General features: G+C 36.9%; 1 non-coding gene across 1 annotated transcript; it reads left to right on the top strand.

Annotated features, from left to right (window-relative positions):
* The first annotated feature begins 5,205 nt into the window (after window positions 1-5,205).
* On the top strand, window positions 5,206-5,369 carry LOC114651485 (U1 spliceosomal RNA). Its single transcript, XR_003716187.2, has one exon. It is a non-coding gene; the product is annotated as a U1 spliceosomal RNA (small nuclear RNA).
* The last annotated feature ends 240 nt before the right edge of the window (window positions 5,370-5,609 follow it).

Below are 5,609 nucleotides of genomic sequence, written 5' to 3'. Positions count from 1 at the left end.
CATGGTGTTCAGGAGCCGGACTGCTTGGGGAAAGAAACTATTGCACAATCTCGCAGACCTGCTCCTGATGCTGCAGAGTCGTCTTCCAGATGGAAGAGGAGTAAACAGTTGGTGGGAGGGGTGGTGGGGGTCAGCCATGATGCTAGTGGCTTTATGAAGGCAGCATGAGGTGTAGATCTCCTGCAGACTGGGTAGAGAGCTGCCAATGATGCACTCAGCAGTCCGCAAAATCCTCTGAAGGGCTTTGCGGTCGGAGGCATGGCAGTTTCCATACCAGACTGTAATACAGCTGGTCAGGACGCAGGATGTTGTGATCATGGCTGTGAACTCTGAGGGTAACTTGTTTTTCTATAACAAACTAGATAAAATGTTAATGCCCTGGCAATGGCAAATAGCTTTGGTTTTATATTTGATTTGATTTCGTTTATGTTTAAGTTGAGATTTACAAGAAATACTTTAACTTCTACAATGTAAAGGGAATACTGCTGTTAAAAAGCACCTTATTTGTTTAAAGTGTTTGTAAACCAAATACACGCAATATGCTACTTTTGAGTTCATTATTGAATTTTGCACATAACAATGTGATTGTTGTGATTGTCTGTGATTAATTGCAATTAATTACAAAAAATCATGTAATTAATCGCAATAAACAAAAGATGAAATTAATTTTTTTTTACTACCACAACTGTACTGCTACATCTTTATATCATATCACAAGTCAAATATAATAAATTGCTCAGAAAATAATAAAGTAATTCTCAGAAAATCTTAAATCTCATCTGTAGTGAACATACTTGGCACTTGTGACTTAGTTTGGCTCTGCTTGTATCTCTCTTTGCGCATAACACAAGCCTAAACCCTGCTCCAATTACTTCTGCATTCTGTTTTGAATTGCCATCATTGTAGGGGTCTTCTGCTAAAATAATCTGGAAGGCCAAATAATCTAATCTGGACAAGAAATGTAATCAGGATTGCTAGAAAGGCAATTTTAAAAACTCACTTGTTTAATTGCTAGTCATAGTCATAATACTGCAATTGTACAGCCGATCACCTCATTGCCGGCCCTGGATGCACGAATACCTTTTCACACATTATACAGGCCACATTAATTGCAAAAATTAACACATCAACTTTCCCAGGTCTAGTTCAAGCTATATAATGCACTAGTAAGACTGAATCTGGAATATTGTTTGCATCATGGTACAAGACATAGCAGCACTGTGCAAAGGGGAAAAACCAAATGTATCTATCCCAGGAGAGACTCATAAAATTAAACCTATTTAGTCTCAATCAGATGTGACTGTGTGGGGACCTAATGTATGTATTTACAATCATAAAGGCATGGATAAAGAAGATCCAGCAACATTCATTGACTTAAGGGTGAATCACATACTTAAGGACATCAGTGGAAATTAAGGACAAGGGCATTTAAAACTTAAGGAAGGAAACACTTCTTCACTCAAAGAGTTGTGGGACTCTGGAACAAGCTACTGAAATATGTGGTTGAAGAAGAAACCTTGACAACCTTTAAGAAAAATCTGGATGAGATATTGGAACAGCTTAGCTATTAGCTAAACAAACAGGCTTAATGGACTGAATGATCTCCTCTCGTTTGTCAATTTACTTATGTTAATATGTTCTTAAATGAAATTGAATAGTATAGAAATGCCACCGCAAGTAGTCGTATTACAGTATTAATATTTTTTAAATATATATTAAATAATTATTCATGTATGTGATGAACGTTTTATGTTAATGTTAGGTTAGGTTACTTAAGTTAGCTTTAGGGTAGTTTATGTCAGGTCAGGTTTATACTGGACATGTAATCAAGGAGAAAACAGCATCAGACACAGAGGCTTGCCCCCTCCCCCTTAATGTCAACACGACTAATGACGCTCTAGCCAGAACCATATGCCACCATTAAGTGAGACATGACAGTACTGCAAATCTTTTTGACGTGCCATCTGTTGTAATGACAAATGTAATGCACTTTATTACTAAAACCTTTTGTGATAACATCATTTGGAGTGACATCATCATTTGGAGTGATAAAGACATAGTAACCAGACAGACACAAAGACAGATGTATAAGGTTAGTAGTGTGAAGGACAGGGCTGGCATCCCTGCCAGGATTGGCTCCATTCCCTAACTCAGCCGGGAAGCCAATACAACAGAGAAATTGGTCATTGGTCCATATGTAGGCTATATATGTCCCACATACTATATATGCCCCTGATTCTTTTTTCTCATAACCACCTGAAGCCCAGCAAGAACGATGCTCTCTTTTATGTGTAGGATGAATTTACTGATTGTATTAATTGGTTATTAATATATTTACATCAGCTGTGACTTTAAAAAATATTTTACAGGTAAAATAACCTTTTAATGACCTAGCAAATCTGTTGTATCTGGCCACGCTCTAAATTCCACCCATGTTTAAATAGACAGTCCAGTAGTTCATTTGGGGTGGGTTTCTTTTTTGTTATGAAGAAGAGCATACCTCTCTCTCGGTACATAGATTACACAGTTTCTGTGAATAAAATATCCTCTTCCTCTGACTTCTTTGTTACTAAACCAAGTCACTTGATAAGTTATTTTTTTTCTGTCCATTCTCTATGGTTATGGCAGACAGTGATCAGGAATTTGAAATACAGCAAATTTTGGACTCAGGGAAGAGGGGTAATCAAATTCTTTATGCTGTCCAGAAGATAGGTCATGGATCCCTTGTTCTGGTATTCATGAATCCAGTCTTCTTAGTCAGCTGGATAGAAAATATCCTAATACATTCATTCCTTAGGGTAGGGTCTCTATCATAATTTGGATTTTAGACATTTATACATCTGTTTTTGAACATTATTTCCTAATTAGAATTTTTTTGTTTAGCTTTTGTTTGTATTTATTATTATTTCAAAGACATGTCACAACATTTTACGATTATATTTTGCTTTGTAGTCACTGACATTTTTTTGTATTTTAGACGTGGCTGTAGCCATATTGTTTATGGTAATGCTGACATTGTATACACATGACTTCCTACATGTGATATCATTGCGCTGCGTTACAAAAGATGGCAGCATGGCTTACTCATTTTCCCAGCTTTGGTCTAAACTTGATGTATGCTTTGTATGTGATTTTCAAAAAATGTCTCTTTAGGCTTCATTTGGATTACACTGGTTTTGAACATGAATTACTCTTTTTGATCTGAGCTTCTATTACCACATACAGTAGTTTGATCACCTATAAACTGACCCTAACAAGTTAACTGAACCTCCTTCAGTTTGCTCTTTGTTAAAGCCTCTTTATCTTGTTAATAGATTCAGAACAACTACAGACTAATTTAACACGAATTACACATACTGAATATTTCAAAATAATAGTTGTAGTCCCAGAGCATTTCAAAATAACAGTGGCCTCATAAAATATATGCAGTACTGTATATCAGTCACTGTAAAGGGGAAAACAAAAACCACAGAGGGCTTGTTGTGCCCAATACAACTATAAAAAGTGTTAATTATTCTGTGTGGGATGTGTCACAGGCAGTAATTCCCCCTATCCAAAGTGTACTGTTTATAATTGCTACAAGCCCTGCCAAATTTGGCATGATCAGTAAAGTGTAAGTCTAATTGATTCTCGTTTTCCCTTTGGCTAATGTTTTTTCAAAGGTCATACTTGATTTTGTTGTAAAGGTTTGTACCATCAGATTGCTGTATTTTCATATTAGGAAGTGTAGGAAAATATTTCTCGCCTTGTAGAATAATAATCATAATAATAATGCAGAATAATAAGAATATGGAATTGTGAATGAACACATTTGCTTGAAATATAATTGACTGCTACAATCCTTTATGTATAGTCTGAATCATTTTATTCCCTAATGCAGTTCAAAATGCTTCTTTGAGATCTGTAATTAAACTAGGAAATGCAACCATAAAACCCCACCTTTGACTTTATATTGGCTTTCATTGAAATTTAGGGCTGAGGTCAAATATCTGTAAAGGTGCCCCCCTCCTATTGATCAAGTTATAACTGCCTACACCTCAGAATGTATATTATAATGTTAGGACCAGTATCTTTATAGTGTTTTTTTTTCATGAGAAAACTGTCAGATGCTTTTTACGGAGCACACCAGAAACGTTCCGAGCACCAACTGGATGATACCATACATATAAGACCACAAGATTGTTACAGTCTGTATATATACAGTATATGGCTGTTCGAGTCACAAAGACAGAATGAGTCCCAAAAATAGTTGGGATGCCAACCCACCCAACTCCATTTCAAAAGCAACAGGGGCACGGTGGTGTACATACAAGAATGCTGACCGTCACCTCCAGTGGGACCTCTGGTGGTCGTTCCGAATGTCAACTGGATGATAACATGCATACAAGACCACAAGATCACCCCCCACCCAACCCAGAAAGGGGTGGGTTAGGGTTGATTTCACCCTACTGTATTTTTAGTTGGCCAATGAGAAACATATGTGCCAAGTTTCATGAAAATCGCTCCAGCTGTTCGGAAGTGATGCTGGAACATACATACATACACACACACATACATTGACATATACAGTATATATATATATATATATATATATATAAGATTACAGCCTTCAGTTTTAGGAATCTCAAACTTTGAAATAACCTGCCTCTTAGTGAGTAAAAACATCCACAGTCTCTGCATTTAAATCTATAATGAAAAAGTAATATTGGACCCTTAAATGCAGCATTATTTAATGTGTTTCTGGGGGTATAACAATTTCTAAAATTTATTTCCTTCTATTTATTGCACAAACTGTCATTCTAAGTTAATGATGATTTAGCCTATAAAATGTGTTAACAGAAAAAGCAGATAAATGTTAATAGGATTTAAATTAAGCAGCCAGGTTGTCTTTAGTTTAAATGTATGAAACTGTCAAGAATGACAGACAAGGTCTCTTCAGATGTTAATCAAACTTATTATGAAAACAGTAAAGTAAGCTGTAAATAAAGTAACAATAGAGGCCTTGGCAGTATATCTGAAACAATAAATATCCATTTTATATGTGCAGATTACAATATGCAAGCTTTTGAGGCAGCTCAGGCCCATTCTCACAGGTGGCGCAGTGGTAGTGCTGCTGCTTTGCAGTAAGCAGACTGTGGAAGATTGTGGGTTCACTTCCTGGTTCCTCCCTGTGTGGATAGTGCTTTGAGTACTGAGAAAACTTACTTACTTACCTGGCAGGGGAGATACCATGATCACTAAGGTGGTTCTCCAAGGGTGAGGCTCATCCATTGCACTCTGGGTGTGCTGACCCCTGTGATTTCCCCAAATGTGGGAAACTTGACTGCATAAATTGTGGTAGTGGGGGACTGTGTTCGCGCTCTCCCCTGATTTTTTTTTTTTTTTTTTTTTTTTACAGGCGGAGTGGTGGCTCTGAGGCTAGAGATCTGCACTGGCAATCGGAAGGTTGCCGGTTTGAATCCCGTCAATGCCAATAGGGACTCTGCTCTGTTGGGCCCTTAAGCAAGGCCCTTAACCTGCAATTGCTGAGCACTTTGAGTAGTGAGAAAAGCGCTATATAAATGCAAAAAATTATTATTATTAATTATTATATAAATGTAAAGAATTAT

The sequence above is a fragment of the Erpetoichthys calabaricus genome, chromosome 4 (assembly GCF_900747795.2).
Source record: "Erpetoichthys calabaricus chromosome 4, fErpCal1.3, whole genome shotgun sequence".
Classification (NCBI taxonomy): Eukaryota; Metazoa; Chordata; class Cladistia; order Polypteriformes; family Polypteridae; genus Erpetoichthys; species Erpetoichthys calabaricus.
This window is presented reverse-complemented; position numbering and strand designations above follow the sequence as displayed.